The sequence below is a fragment of the Eubalaena glacialis genome, chromosome 10, assembly GCF_028564815.1.
Source record: "Eubalaena glacialis isolate mEubGla1 chromosome 10, mEubGla1.1.hap2.+ XY, whole genome shotgun sequence".
Taxonomy (NCBI): Eukaryota; Metazoa; Chordata; class Mammalia; order Artiodactyla; family Balaenidae; genus Eubalaena; species Eubalaena glacialis.
In genome coordinates, this window is record NC_083725.1 from 107846680 (window position 1) to 107863524 (window position 16845).

General features: G+C 41.1%; 1 protein-coding gene and 1 non-coding gene across 15 annotated transcripts in view; one reads left to right on the top strand and one right to left on the bottom strand.

Moving 5' to 3' along the window:
- Positions 1 to 16845, bottom strand: part of AMBRA1 (autophagy and beclin 1 regulator 1) — a 178689-nt gene that overhangs the window by 54124 nt on the left and 107720 nt on the right. The gene's annotated exons all lie outside the window — the stretch shown is intronic.
- On the top strand, positions 8113 to 8219 carry LOC133100202 (U6 spliceosomal RNA). Its single transcript, XR_009702440.1, has one exon. It is a non-coding gene; the product is annotated as a U6 spliceosomal RNA (small nuclear RNA).

Below are 16845 nucleotides of genomic sequence, written 5' to 3' on the forward strand. Positions count from 1 at the left end.
CCGCAAGGAAGAGTAGCCCCCGCTCGCCACAACTAGAGAAAGCCCACACAGCAATGAAGACCCAACGCAGCCAAAAATAAATAAATATTTTAAAAATTAAAAAAAAAATAAATGCAGTCTTTAAATCTGTTCCATGAAGGAGTATATAACTAAGCACGTTGTAACTCTCACTTTATCACCTTATCACCATTTTTTAAAATCTCATCCAAGATCATAGTCAATTATTCTATAGCCTGGGGACCTGGAAAGAGTTCCTGGTGGCAAATAACAAGACTTCCTCCAAGGGTAGATGTTTCTCTTAGTTCTCATTTATGGTTTTGACATTGAGGAAAATGACCAAACTATATGTAGTTTGTTTAAAAATAACAGCTTTATTATGATATAATTCACATACAATTTACCTACTTAAAGCGTATAATTTAAGGGGTTTTAGTATATCTCACAATTGTGCAACCATTATCAAAATCAAATTTACAACAACCATCACTGCTACCTAATTTCAGGACATTTTCATCATTCCCTAGCTTCCAAAATACCTTACCCATTAGCAGCTACTCCCCTCCACTCTGCCCCACTCCCTCCCTTGCCCTAAGCAAGGGAAGAGATTAGTGAATCTATTTTCTGTCTGTATAATTTTGCCTCTCTTGGACATTTCATATGAATGGAATCATACAATAAGTGGCTGTTTGTGTCTGGCTTCTTTCATTTAGCATAATTTTTTCAAAGTTCATCCATGTTTTAGCATTTATCGGTACTTCATTCCTTTTTATGGTTGCATAATGTTCCACTGTATGTTTTTATAACTGAACCACAGGTTCACATGAGATTAAGATAATAGTTTTTATTTATAGAAAACACACTGCATGGAACCTAGCAATCATAAAAGTGTTGAGGGAAACAGATTTATGTCCTTCCAAAGGAAGGAAAAAGTAGGCTTTCAAAGATAAATTCTGGGGGCTTCCCTGGTGGCGCAGTGGTTAAGAATCCGCCTGCCAATGCAGAGGACACGGGTTCGAGCCCTGGTCCGGGAAGATTCCACATGCCGCGGAGCAACTAAGCCCGTGCACCACAACTACTGAGCCTGCACTCTAGAGTCCTCGTGCTACAACTACTGAGCCTGTGCTCTAGAGCCCGTAAGCCACAACTACTGAGCCCAGATACCACAACTACTGAAGCCCGTGCACCTAGAGCCTGTGCTCCACAACAAGAGAAGCCACCGCAATGAGAAGCCTGCCCACTGCAACAAAGAGCAGCCCCTGCTCACCGCAACTAGAAGAAAGCCCACGCGCAGCAATGAAAACTCAACACAGCCAAAAATAAATTAAAAAAAAAAAAAACAAAACAATTCTGAATATATCACCTATAGCTGAAGCGAGTCTTTGCTTTTTCCTGAGGCTAAAATAAAAGATAAGAGGAGTATTAGGGGACATCATTTTCTGTAAAAACACAAAAATAAAACCCCACTACTCTGTTCTCTGTATCTACATGTTTGGTTTGTTCACTTATTTTTGTTTTATTTTTTATATTCCACACATGAGACTTACATAATGTTATAAACCAATGTTACCTCAATAAAAAATAAAACAAAACAAGACCCCCCAAAATATCATATGGGTGACTATAATTATGACATAGGAAATATTCTCAGTAAGGTATGTGGTCTATCAGACTTAGGCTGTTTAATAACTGCTCTAACTAGTCACTGAAACTGATATTGAGATCAACCATTATACAGTAAAGGTCCGAAATATTTATATATATATATATATTCCCTCCCCCCAGCTGCGCTGTGCAGCTTGCGGGAACCTGCGCCCTCAGCAGTGAAAGTGTGGAGCCCTAACCACTGGACCACCAGAGGATTCCCGGGTCCGAAATATTTTTAACATAAATTAAAGGGTAAGTATTTTGTAGATACAGATGTCATTGACTATATGTGTTCCTTTTTTGGGGGGGGGGCCGCACCCTGCGGCTTGTGGGGTTTTTAGCTCCCCGACCAGGGATCGAATCTGGGCCCTAGGCAGTGAGAGCGTGGAGTCCTAACCACTGGACCGCCAGAGAATTCCCGACTGTACGTGCTCTTAGCAGGAATCGGGTCCCTAAACCAACATAATTTTATTGTCCAGTAAACTCCTAAAGGCTCTAAAGCTCCTGCTCATAAAAACAAGGGTAGCATTAGTCCACATACAAATCATGAACTTTAGGAGCAGACCCAAGAAAGATATTGTTGAGGTCAAAGGCATTAGATGAGGCCAACAAAATAATAAATTATAGCCTGTGAACTCAACAAGGATATTAGTAAGGCCTGGAATACGGATACTGTGCAAGGAAGGGGAAAGAAACAGCTATGAAAGATTTCTACGTATCACAGTGTCATCAAAATTTTTCTCAAAACAACAATTCAAACCAGGATTATGTGGCCATAGCAGAGTAAGCTTTATAACAGGCCAAAAGGAGGAAGAGAAATTAACCTGATGGTCATTAGGGCCAGAGCAGTGGATAGAGCCTTCCTATCTGGAGTAAGTAGTACACAGAATCTGATATTAGCTTTTTTAAAAATTGTGGTAAAAAGCACATAACATAAAATTTACCATCTAAGCCATTTTTAAGTGTACAGTTACAGTTCAGTAGTGTTAAGTATATTCACATTGTTGTGAAACAGAACTTTTTCATCTTACACTTACAAACCTGAAACTCTATACCCATTAAACAACTTCCCTTTTCACCCTCCCCTCAGACCCTGGTAACCACAATTCTACTTTCTGTTTCTATGAATCTGACTACTTTAGATACCTCATATAAGTAAGTGGAAGCACGTACGTAGTATTGGCATTCGTTTTTAATGTGTCTTAAAAGAGAGAATGCACAGAGCTTCCCTGGTGGTGCAGTGGTTAAGAATCCGCCTGCCAATGCAGGGGACACGGGTTCGAGCCCTGGTCTGGGAAGATCCCACATGCCGCAGAGCAACTAAGCCTGTACGCCACAACTACTGAGCCTGAGCTCTAGAGCCCGTGCGCCACAATTACTGAAGCTCATGTGCCACAACTACTGAAGCCCGTGCGCCTAGAGCCCGTGCTCCGCAACAAGAGAAGCCACCGCAATGAGAAGCCCGCGCACCGCAACGAAGAGTAGCCCCCACTCGCTGCAACTAGAGAAAGTCCGCACGCAGCAACGAAGACCCAACGCAGCCAAAAAAAAAAAAAAAAATGAAGTAAAATAAAATAAATAAATTTATAAATAAAAAAAAAAGAATGCACAACTAGATAACACACACATAAAGTCATTCACAGACATGGTGTGAAATCACAGTCATATTCAAACCTACAGGTGGTCCTTAGGTCTGATGGGAGAATGTAACCTCTAGGCCTGGCATGGCCATTTCCCCTTAAAAAGCCATTCAAAAAAAAAAAAAAAAAAAGTCATTCAAAGAGGTCAAACAGAGCACAGGGCTCATGCCAATAGACTAGAAAGTTTCAGAAAGTCCAAAGGTGGTGGGGCTGCCACAAGACTACTTTGCTTCCCAATTCAGAGATCATCAATGATTGAATCACGGTGCCTTGATGGTACCAGTGTCAGCAGGAGTTCAGCAATGCATCACCAGCCTAAAGCAAAGGAGTAAGCTGCTCTTCACTGGGTCCTCACTCCTTCCTCCTATCATATTAAAACCCAGGATTAATTTTGACTGTTGGCAGGGTGACTGGTACCTGCCAGCTCTCTGAAGTCAAGCTAAGATGCTCCTGTGTGGGTAGATGAAGACGCTAAGGCCTGTTTTCATCAACCATTCTGTAGACCTCCCCTTCTTCGATATGTATGTCCTAATGAAGCAATTATCTACACTTACACTAACGATGTAATTGGGACAAGTAATTATGAAAGCAGAACATCCATTTTCAAAGAAATGAATATCATTACCTTTCTTCCACCCACAAACATTATTTAAGACAAACACAAATAAGCTCACAAGAACACATGCTACCGAAAGATATTTAGGAACAGCATTCCAAACCCCAATGTGTTCAGGAGAAACGGAGAAAAACAAGCCCCAAAACCCCAAAACAAAAACAAAAACAAAAAACCTTGCGTTGACTCCCACCAGGCAGGGATTTCCTCAAAGCCTCTACTTCTGACTGAAGACATGCAGGTGGATGAGAGTATTAAGAATTACTCTACCTCCACTTCCACATCCCCCACAACCTGGCATTTCCTATATTTAGGTCCTAGCAACCTCTGCTGCTGGAAGGACACTGGCTTAGGCAGGTCCCCGAGTGAAGCCAGGAAAGGAGTCCGGAAAGCTGTCATCATCTCACCGTTGCACAACGGGGCTGCTTACGGTGGGTGCCTGAGCAGCAGAGGGATGGGCAGAGATGGGGTGGGGGGAGGCGAGGAAAAGTACTGAGGGAGAAGGAGGTGAGAGAGAAAGATAAAGAGAGCGACTGACCGACTCAACACTGACCAGCTCTCACCAATCACCTGTCTTAGATTGCTGAGGCTCCTGCGGCTTTTATTGTTTGGTGGAAGCACAAGTGAGAGGAATTGGACCAGAGGGTCTTGGGCTTGTCAGCAGCAGGAGGGAAACGACCTTTACTGCTGCAAAGAGGATGCAGATTTCAAAAGCCTAAAATCTGCAATGAAGGGAAATGGAAATGTGCTGAACGTGGGTTTGACTGGCAGCTTTCCTCATCTGCCGATCACAGGGTAATAAACACCGGGAGATGGCAGAAATGAAGACAAATGCTTTCAGCAGCACCATTCCCCACCCGCCCCTCCTCTTACGCCCCCACTCAGCACATGACAAGAGAGTTAAAGCAAGAAAATAAATCAGCTTCTCAACCAACTCTTTTGTTAAAACTTTCCTTACAGGCCACCTACACGTGAATTATTGCTCTATGAGCCTACATTCTCATTAGGAGGCCCAGTTTGTAAAGGGTGAAAAGCTCCTGTCAAATCATACCTGTACATTTCAGGGTAGGGCATTACTGGGCTGAGTCAGTTGGGGCCAGCATGTAAGAAAGAGGCCACAGGCTGCTCCCAGAGGGGAAGGCACAGAGGCCCCAAGCCTGTGAGACTCTTTAACTCAAGCCTGGCTCACTCAGTTTAGAGGAGACTCGAGGTCCAAGGACAGCATGGTGTCACTTCACTGCAATCACTGCCACATTACTATTTACCCAGGGACAGAAAGGCTGAGTAAGCTCTGAGGGCCAACAAAGAAGCCCCTTGGGCTTGGAGGGCAAAGGTGAAGTCAGATCACAAAGTGGATACAGAATACAATACTCAGTCTTGACTGCCAACATCACATTCACTTTGGAGTGAAGGAAACATCTACAAGGTTGACGATCATATGGGTTTCCTGCAAGTAAGTCCAAGGGAAATACTGCGTATTTTAGGACTTGCGACATTGAGATAAAGCATCCAGCTGACTTAGTTTTTGTAAAGGGACTAGGGTTTTTTGAGTAAGGTCAAAAGGTTAGTAATTCCTAATCCATGTGGTGGCAGCTGCTTAAAGGAAGATGGTTGAGCATTTCGTAAAAACTACATCCTGATTATGCTAAAAGTGAGCCTGACAAAAATCTTAGTAACTAGATCCTTTAAGATACTCAAAAAGATATTCTGTCCTACTGGCCCAGCCTGACTGGTTTTTTCCAGATCAGAGGTGGAAAAAAGATTCTAGACCTTTGTTCTAAAGCGCAGGCACCAACTGGTGGAAAGTCTGGAGCAAAAATAAGTGGGAGAGACCTTGGTAAATGAGCCTGTTTCAAACCACAAACTGCTCGGAAACGTGAGTAGTCCCCAGAGCCAGGAATGTGCTCTGGGATCCTGGGAGAACAACACCTGTCACATAAAGATAGCTAATTTGAAATAGTTTCTAATTAAAATCCACTGTTCAGACATTAATATCAGGCACAAAGTGGAAAAGCATTATTAACAAGCCCCATATTGAGACGCTGCTTAGAAGGATGCACCTGGAAGCTAGACAACAATCTGGATAAAATCTAAATAAAATCTCACCTCCTTCTGGAAGCTTTTCAGAATTAGGGAGAAATCCCTCCCCACACAGCATTAGCCATTTTCATAACACAAAACATTTGTCATCTTGTAGGTTACCTGTACATAAAGTCTGCAATGAGTTCAAGTGTTTATATCTCTGCGTACACTTAGCCGTCAATTTTCAGTTGATACTGCCTGGTCTCTTTCCTTCTTCTTTAAGATAGTGAACTCCCTGAGAGACAGGGGTCAACTTTTCACTTAAATTTTAAAAATCGTACAGTCACAGAACTTAGAATTTTGCCATTCATACAGTTACAAAGGGTGAGGAGCACCAATGGGAGCTGCAAGGAAGGTCACTGCCAGCCTTATGAACTGTCCTTCCACAAGTGAGAAGACATGCCCTAGACAGTCCTTACTATCTATATCTATTATAGGGACAGGCTGAATTATAAAGAACCAAATCATATGTTAATTTTCAGTCCAGTATATACATCCAGGAATGGGACTAAGCAATTATAGTTTGCAAAAAGAGCTTGTCTTTAATTATAAATAAACTGAAACGTGCATTGAGAAAAAAACAGCTTAACAAACTATGGTCAATTATACTATGAAACACCATTCAGCCATCCAAGAGAATAAAGTAGATCTGTATGTACCGATACAGAAAGATGTCTTTGATATATTGTTCTGTATGATCCCATCTCTATTAAAAAACAAAATGAAGAAAAAAATAGGTATATAAATATATATGTGTGTGATGAGGCATAGAGAAAAATTTGGAAAGATATACTCCTAAGATGGTGAACTCCTTGAGAGAAAGGGGTCAACTTTTCACTTAAATTTTAAATACTGTACAGTCGCAGGACTTAGAATTCCCTTTGGGGAATGGGACTGAGGATAAGAGTGGTGAGGAGAGACTTAAGCATTTTACAGTACATATTTTGATATTAGCTGAATTACAATGAACCTGTTTGGTTTTTTGGGTTTTTTTTAAACAAGATTTAAAAGGGAAAACAGGAAGAGTGAGAAGTTATCTTTATAATGATCTATGGAAAAATTGTACGTTTTACCATTTAATATCCCCTATATTCAACATATACATTTATTTGTTCCATGAAGCTAACTAGTTGAAGGACTTGAGAAAAACTCCTTGATCCTGGGTTTGCAATAAAATTCAAAAACCTCAAGTTTTCCATTTTTACCAAGTGACAGTCAGAATGATACCCTGAGATGCCCTTCATACATCTAAGAAGAGGGTTATGTCTTTGGTAGCCAATAAATCTGTGCTATTTGACTAAAAAGGAGTCAGAACAATTCCACCTCTGGGTGAATATCTTACAAAAAATGCCATAGATGTACACAAGGACATACGTCAAGAAAGTTCAAGGCATGTTGTTATAGTAAAAATCTAGAGAGTTTCATGTTCTTCAATAGAGAATAGATAATGTGTATAAATGAATACTAGGCAACAATTAAAAGGAACAAACCAAATCAATCAAACTGTGTCATTGTGGATTGATGAAAAACATAATATTGAATTATAAAAGTTGTAAAAATGATACATATGGTATGATACCCTTTATAAAAATACAACTCTTAAAACACAAAGCAGGGCTTCCCTGGTGGCGCAGTAGTTAAGAATCCGCCTGCTAATGCAGGAGACACAGGTTCGAGCCCTGGTCCGGGAAGATCCCACATGCCACGGAGCAACTAAGCCCGTGCGCCACAGCTACTGAGCCTGTGCTCTAGAGACCGCGAGCCACAAGTACTGCAGCCCGTGTGCCTAGAGCCCGTGCTCCAAAACAAAGAGAAGTCTCCGCAATGAGAAGCCTGCGCACTGCAACAAAGAGTAGCCCCTGCTCACCGCAACTAGAGAAAGCCCGCGCCCAGCAACGAAGATCCAACGCAGCCAAAAATAATAAAAAATAAATAAAATAAATAAATTTTAAAAAAACAAACACAAAGCAATGATATTTTACTAACATATTAAGTTATAAAAGAGGGACTGCAATTATATAAACCAAATTCATGATAGAGGCTGCCTCTAGGTAGAACGGGAAATATAATTATGGGAGTCAAAGGGAACTTCGACTTTATCTGAAAAGATTTTATTTTTAAGAACTGAGGGGGGTGCTCGCTTCGGCGGCACATATACTAAAATTGGAACAATACAGAGAAGATTAGCATGGCCCCTGCGCAAGGATGACACGCAAATTCGTGAAGTGTTCCATATTAAAAAAAAAAAAAAAAAAAAGAATTGAAGGGGGGAAATTCCCTGGAGGTCCAGTGGTTAGGGCTCCCCGCTTGCACAGCAGGGGGCATGGGGTCGATCCCTGGTCAGGGAACTAAGATTCTGCATGCTGCGCGGCAGCCAGGAAAAAAAAAAAAGAATTGAGGCAAGCAGGGCAAACTGTTAACAACTATTAAATCTTGGTGTGGCGGCACAGATGCTTGTTATGTATGTGTGTGCCTGTATGTATGTATTTATACTTCTTTATATTAAAAAAATTTCTCACTATTGAAGGGAGGGAGAAAGGGGATAGGAAGGAAGTAAACAAGCAAGAAGCTGGGGACACAAGGTAAAGACCTTTAAATGCTTCCCCACAATCTCAAGCCTTGTCCAACAAAGAACGGGTGAGGCAGTAATTGGCTAAAGTGAAATACTCTGGGATATGGAGTCCCACTAAATTCCAAAGGTGGGCAGAGACGGCCATATTCCATTTACTTGGAATTCTTGACATGAAAGATTTCTCTCACAGAACATATCCTGTGTCTCAGTGAATCAAGTTTATACCATGTAAAGCCTGAGCTACTGCACTGGTGAAACCATCCAGCAGGCAGCTATGAATGGCATATGGTCACACAAACTTTGTACCCAACAAAAGCGGAGGCTCTAAGGCCACAGGCTTCCTGGGTTCACACCAGGAACAGTCCGCACAGATGAAACGTACAAACAGATGCCCAGCCCTAAGCTTTTCTCTTAGATGCCACCTTAAAACATCTTACCTTGAAGAAACGAAAGATTTATTTTTAATGTCAGGTTAGATAAATTTCTGAGAAAGGCCTGTGGCAAAATTCTAGTTTTTTTTTTAAACCATTTACTGTTTTGTTTTTTTTTAATAGCTACTTTATTTATTTATTTATTTTTGGCTGTGTTGGGTCTTCGTTTCGTGCGAGGGCTTTCTCTAGTTGCGGCAAGCGGGGGCCACTCTTCATCGCGGTGCGCGGGCCTTTCACTATCGCGGCCCCTCCCGTTGCGAGGCACAGGCTCCAGACGCGCAGCCTCAGTAGCTGTGGCTCACGGGCCCAGTTGCTCCGCGGCATGTGGGATCTTCCCAGATCAGGGCTCGAACCCGTGTCCCCTGCATTAGCAGGCAGATTCTCAACCACTGTGCCACCAGGGAAGCCCAAAATTCTAGTTTTTGAAAGGGATATTTCACAAGGGAAAGCAAAGGAGTTTAAGATATGTTTTAGTCTCTTCCTTTCTGCCAGAGCTGCTGAGATAACCTCCTGAGGAAACACTGGGCCTGCTATCACTCTTCAGGGATGCCTGAAAGCCAGTGAGCATGATGGCACCCACACCTTTTAAAGACGAACTCTGTCGGTAGTCATCATAAAGAATGCATGACAACCTGCAAACTTCTCTATAGGCCGCTTAGGGTGTGAGTAAGTAACATCATGAAAGAATCTTGCAGTTATCACTAAGCTATGGGCACTTGTTCTTTACAAAACCATCTATCTATCTTCCTCTCCACTCTCCTCACTCCAATCCATCTCTGAATACCAGATTGATTACTTTTAAAAGCAGAGTTTTGATTGTGTCACTCATCTGCTCAAAAATCTCTAATGGCTCCTCGTTGCCTACACTGAGCTCGGTTCCTCGGTTTGTTATTCAAGGCCCTCAACAATCCGTCTGCCGTCCACATTTCTGTGCTCATCTCCTACTACTCATTAGTCATGTGTTTCTGGAAATATGTTTTAAATATATCTCCACTTTTATACTTTGCTTCACACTGTTCCTACTATCTAGACTCTTTCCTCTCTCTTCTAACAAATGCTTCCTAAAATCCCCCAATCCCCGTCCCTGATCAAGGACTCTCCCAATCCCTTTTTCCAAGAAGTCTACCGATCTCATTAACCAGACATGATCCTCTCTTTGGAAGCCCCATAGCATTTTGTTTCTCTCTCTTATTCTGTCATATTCCTTCTGCTCTATCGCCTGCCCTCCTGTCCAGGCAGGACTCTGCCATTATTCAGTCCACTTAAGACAAGTAAAAAATTCAGTCCACCAGAGGTCCAACGCAAAATCTATAAGCCAAGTATACTTGCTCTGTTCCTGCTCAACACTTTCCCTGGACCTGAATCCCCACACTCCATTATAAATAGGTTCCCTGTTTTTTTTTTTTTGGCCACATCATGTGGCTTGCAGGATCTTAGTTCCCTGACCAGCGGATTGAACCCGGGTCCCCAGCAGTGAGAGAGTCGAGACCTAACCACTGGACCACCAGGGAATTCCCATAAATAGGTTCTTTTGACGGGAAGACGACACATGATTTTCTCATCTTTGTATGAAATATCTTGATGCTCTGCCACAGAAGGTGTGCGATAACTCTGTATTAAACACAGAAACAAAGGTTTCTTTGAATATGTGTAGACTCTTACTACTATATTGTTAGCCCCTTAGGAGTACGGACTATCTTAAATCCCTCTGAGAGACTTAAGTACCTCTCAGTCCTTGTGCCCTAAAAAGAGCACTTTGCACAAAACACATAGTTGCAATTCAATTTGTTGCCTTGGAGCCAGAGTACCTTTGGCTTTGAGAAATATCCATTCAACCAGCAGAAGGACACCTCCAGAATTCCTAAAACCACTTTTGTTTGATTTCTGAACTCTAGGAAAGTACCCAACCTCTGGAAATCTACAAAATACAGTACTCAGGGCACTAAGAAATTGATGGTTACATGCAGGAGAAACACTCCAAGAATTTACTTCCTTCTTAACTGCAGCCAAAACAAAGCAGGGGTGGACAGGTTTTCGACTGCGAGCTGGTTTAAGGTTAAAAAGTTTCTCCCTTTGGCCTCTGGAGGATCCGAGCTGGGAGCACGCCGTCCCCTTTGTCTGCCTCTGCAAGGCTCTCGCCTTGAGGCCAACAGGATTAGCACAGCCATTTCATGCTCTGAAAAGTCAGAAAAGGCGAGATGGGGAGCTTTTCACTCGAGGAAATGCCTAGTAGCCAGAGACGGTTCTGTTTCTGTTGAAAAGATAAGCGGGGATGCTGAGGTTAAAAAGCAAAATTTCCAACAATGCTTAATGAAAGGCTTGGAGACAATGTACAGAATTAGGCAATGGGATAAACTCCAAGAAGAGAGGAGCAGGTGCCAGAGCAGAAATGCAGCAGAGAATCAGCACCAGACAGTTCATGCACTCAAATTTCCATGTATTTAAAATGTCATCAGGAAGCCCTATGAGCACAGACTTGATGTAGCAATTAGGGGATACAGGCTTATCCCTCTTGGCACAAAATACCCACAAATAAGCTCTTAGGGTAAAAGTCAAAAGAAAGTAGAAAGGAAAGCTTTACCATAAAAAATTGAGCAGCTGCTACACTCTGTTGCCTTAATAGATAATTAACTACAGACCTTCTTATGAAGAGGTAGCCTAAACTCAACTACTGTATTCAAAGGCATAGAGCTCCCAGGGCCCAGATTGGGTTTTAAACATTGGGTCTATAGACAGTCTTCAGGAGCTCCAAGAAACCACTGAAATAGCAAATTAAATTTTTTGTGTGTGTGCGTGCGTCACTGTATTAAGTGGGTTTTGTTTTCTATATTTTATGGTGCTTTGATATCTTGGGGGCCTTACAGACTGACAGACTGCCCCTCCCTGTATTAGCTAATTCCTAGAGATAGCAAACAATTGCCTACAAGCATGCAAACCAACCAATCCAGATCCCACACCCTCAACCAATATATCCTCTGCCCTAAATCACCCCAGAGCCAGGTATGGACAACTAGGGACCATCCTAGAGCCTGTCAAAATTATCCAAACTATCTAATCCTAAATTTACTCAGCATACCTACCCTACCTCACCCATTCTTTCCCCTGAAAACTCCAAGAAGGGCTCTGGCTCATGCATTGTCCTCAGCTCCTTCTGCCTCCTGACTGACCCTGACACTTCCCCACATGGTCCTGCGTGGCGTGGTATGTCTCCCTACTCTTGGGAACTGTAAGTAACAAACTATCTTTTCCACAAACTATCTTTCTCCTCATCTGTTGGCTTTACTGTACCTGAATAAAACCAAAATCCTGGGTACACTTTAATACAGTTATGTGCACACCTTTTTTCTGAGAGGAGCGTCCAAGCTTTTAACACTCATTCTCGTAGAGTTCACTGTCCTCCAGAAGATACAGAACTAGTGACCTAAATGTTTCAGGTCACTGTGGGGCTCTAGCTCAGTGGATGAGAATATATCACTGATAAAGCTTCTCTGGGGCACATGTAAAGCCAGGTGGCTGTTCTTGGAGAGTGCAAAGAGAAATAGTGGAGACTGAAGAGGGCTTTATTTCTGTTTTTCTTGGATCTTTTCAGTGCAGAGGATTGTGAGGCAAGGGAGTATAAAGGGAGAAGGTTCATAAATCCCCGAAGTGGTGATGGTAATGATGAATTAGCATTTCTCTCAAATAATACAAAATTTCTGAAATGCTTAAACATCCAAAGGGTTGGGGAGATAAGGGACTGTCCATGTTACGTTTTATAAAAATAACAGGCACACTGTGCCAACCAATGACAGTATCACCAGCAAAGAGATAAAACCTTGGCCTTCAACCTCACTAAGGCTGACAGAGACAGAGAGATTTTTGGACCAAAGTACGGAGTCCTGAGACATGCCCAGAATAAAGAGTAGTGATCTCAAACCAGAAAGTTTTTTGATGGCTGAATGAGAACTGAATATTAAACATATATTTATCAAACATACATAGTGGAAGATGTACATAAAATGGTAATATGATGTCCTTCTTGCTTGGCTGAAGCCAATAATCCAGTTGGGGAGATAAGAGTTATGTGAAAAACATTACAAACAAGAAAAGGCAATTTAAGTATCTAATGAATGGTACAGATGACTAGAGCCACAGCTGTTTAGGAAAGGTCACTGGGCTTGGGGAGGGGAAAACCAGGAAAGCTTAGGGAAGAAATAGGAGCTAGGGCTTAAAGGAAGGAGCAAAGGATTTGGAAAGGAGGAGAGGGGGAGAATGATTCAAGGCAGAAAGAGGCTACTGCTCAAGGTGATTCAGGGTTCAAGGGCTAATATCAGTTCAGTGGGAAGCAAAGGCTCATATAAAGCAGAATATAAAATAAGGCTTAAAAAATGTCAAGGACACAGACCTACTAGAGAATGGACTTGAGGATATGGGGATGGGGAGGGGTGAGATGTGACAGGGTGAGAGAGTGTCATGGACATATATACACTACCAAATGTAAAATAGATAGCTAGTGGGAAGCAGCCGCATAGCACAGGGAGATCAGCTCGGTGCTTTGTGACCACCTAGAGGGGTGGGATAGGGAGGGTGGGAGGGAGGGAGATGCAAGAGGGAAGAGATATGGGAACATATGTATATGTATAACTGATTCACTTTGTTATAAAGCAGAAGCTAACACACCATTGTAAAGCAATTATACTTCAATAAAGATGTTTAAAAAAAAAAAATGTCAAGGAATTTGTCATCTGTACAGCAGGAAACAGAAACCCTTTGAAATTTTTTGAGTAAGGGAATTACAAAGTGGATAGCTTTTAAATTTTAATTTTTATCAAAATACTACATACACATAATTTTAAAAGTTAAAGAGTATTACAAGGCTAATAACGTTAAATAGCAGCCTCCTGCTCGATCCTCTCCCTTGATTTCTGCTCTCCAGAAGCAATTACTTTCCAAATCTTTTAGCTGTTTTTCTTCTGATAATTAACTGTCATATTTCTGCTGTTACTAATTTTTCAATTTCAACAATTATCTACTGGCTTCCTAAGATGGGAAATGATTTCTCCTGCCCTCTTTCCTCCCTCATCCTACCAAAATAGTTATACCCCATTTTTAGGTTAAATAATGTTAATTATTTACAGTATTATGACTATATAAATATTCATAGCATACAAGGATACTATAATAAATTCATATTGTCTTTCACATACAATTTTGTTTCTTCTGGAGGAGAAATGTTGTCGTAAGTTGCTAGTCGTAACCCTTCTTTTCCCATTCTCTTTATACAATGAGCATATATATACATTTTTCTAATTCCTTTACTGTCATTTAGAGGGGATTTGGGAGAGGATTTAAATACACAACATTTATGTTCTATCATGTTTACCATAAATCTCTGATCACATTTTATGAAGAGTAATCTGGCAAGTATTTTATTTTATTTTTATTGTTTTTTTAAATTTATTTTATTTATTTTTGGCAAATATTTTAAAGGTGGGAAGACTAGAAACAGGGAGCCACCAGAAGGAAAACTGCAGTGGTATAACAATGGCCAGAATCAGGGTTAGAATAGTGAGAAGAGAAAGAAGAAACAACGAGATACTCCAGTAGGGATGAATCACCTATACATGGTAGGAAACAGAATATAGGTAGCTGCGGCGAATTTAAAACCCACAAAAATTTACAGGCCTAGCACCTGGGCATCAAGAAGAATGTTGGTAAAATTATTAAAATTGGGAGTGGGAGAAAGTTTGGCTTTCAATGCATTAAATATAAGAAGGTTGTGGGCCATTCAAAGTGGAAAGAATTTAGAAAAATGTCTGAGGGGCTTCCCTAGTAGTGCAGTGGTTAAGAATCCGCCTGCCAATGCAGGGGACACGGGTTCGAGCCCTGGTCCGGGAAGATCCCACATGCCGCGGAGCAACTAAGCCCGTGCGCCACAACTACTGAGCCTGCGCTCTAGAGCCCGCGAGCCACAACTACAGAGCCCGCATGCCACAACTACTGAAGCCCGCGTGCCTACAGCCCATGCTTCACAATAAGAGAAGCCACCACAATGAGAAGCCTGCGCAGCACAATGAAGAGTAGCCCCCTGCTCACTGCAACTAGAGAAAGCCTGTGCGCGGCAATGAAGACCCAACACAGCCAAAAATAAATTAATTAATTAATTAAAGAAAAAAGAAAAATGTCTGAGTTATTTTCATAAAAGTGATAACTCAGAAAACTGAAGAAGACCAAAGTAAACAGGAGAGCTAGAGGAGACCTGGTAGATGGAGAAAAGGGAAGCCAGGAAAGGAAAGCTTTCAAAAAGGAAAGTGATCAAAGGAAGTTACTGTTGAAGAGAGGTCAGTTTCTCAAAAAGTTAAACACAGAGTTATCATATGAAGCAGCAATTCCATTCCTAGGTATATACCCAAGATAACTGAAAACATATGTCTGCACAAAAACTTGTATATGAATGTTCATAGCAGCATTATTCAAAGAGTGGGAATGGTTCAAACATCCATCAACCGACAAGTGGATAAATAAAATGTGGCATATCCATATACAATGGAATATTATTTGGCCACAAACAGAAGTGAAGTACTGACACATGCTATAACATGGAATAACACTGAAAATATTACGCCAAGTGCAAGAAGCCACACACAAAAAGCCATGTATTGTATGATTCCATTTATATGAAATGTCCAGGGGAGGCAAATCCACAGAGACAGAAAGCAGTTGCCAGGGCCTGTGTGGGAAGAGAGGAATAGGAAGTGACTGATAATGGGTATGGAGTCTCTTTTTTGGGTGATGAAAATGTTCTGGAATTACATAGTGGCAATCGTTGCACAGTTCTGTGAATATGCTAAAAACCACTGAATTGTACACTTTGAAAAGGTGAATTTTATATGTGAATTATATCTCAATTGATAAAGAGAGAAGTCCTGGAAAAAGTCATTAGTTTAGGGGACAAGTCACTGTGAAGGAACAAAAAATATAAGAGATCATCCACTTTCTTATAAATGAAGTTGAGAGCAGGTCAATACAGCCAAAGAAAAGAAGATATCTAAAAAAATTGCTTAAAACACTCAGCCTAACTATATATTCTTCAACTGTCTGTCCCAAGGATTTGAATAAACTCTAAAATCACATTAGTAAGGAATGGAGAAAAGATTTTGTCAGCTGTTAATTAATTCAATAAATATGCATTAAGTGGTAACAATGTATAAGCATAGGAACTTATCCAAAATGTAAATATTTATAATGTAAGTTGGATCAGGAACAGAAATTTGATCCCAAACCTGGAACATTCAGTTTACTTAGAAAAACATGACTGCTGTATCCCCAGGGCATAGGATGCTGAAAGGTACACAGGAAGCCCTCAGCCATTTGTTGAATGAAGCAATGTTGGTTGAACAATGTTGCCTTCTTAAAGTGGTTCTGTGCACTCTAAGAACAATGGGTGATAAAACTGATAAGAATGTGCAGAGACTTAAGAAAACAATAGAAAAGATCAATGAAACTAAAAGCTGGTTCTTTGAAAAGATAAACGAAATTCATAAACCTTTAGCCAGACTCATCAAGAGAAAAAGGGAGAGGGTCCAAATCAATAAAATCAGAAATGAAAAAGGAGAAGTTACAACTGACACCACAGAAATATAAAGGATCATAAAAGACTACTATGAGCAACTATATGCCAATAAAATGGACAACCTAGAAAAAATGGACAAATTCCTAGAAAGGTAAAATCTCCCAAGACTGAAACAGGAAGAAACAGAAAATATGAACAGACCAATTACCAGTACTAAAATTGAATCAATAAATAAAAAATTCCTGACGAAAGTCCAGGACCAGATGGGTTCACAGGTGAATTCTACCAAACATTTGGAGAAGAGTTAACAC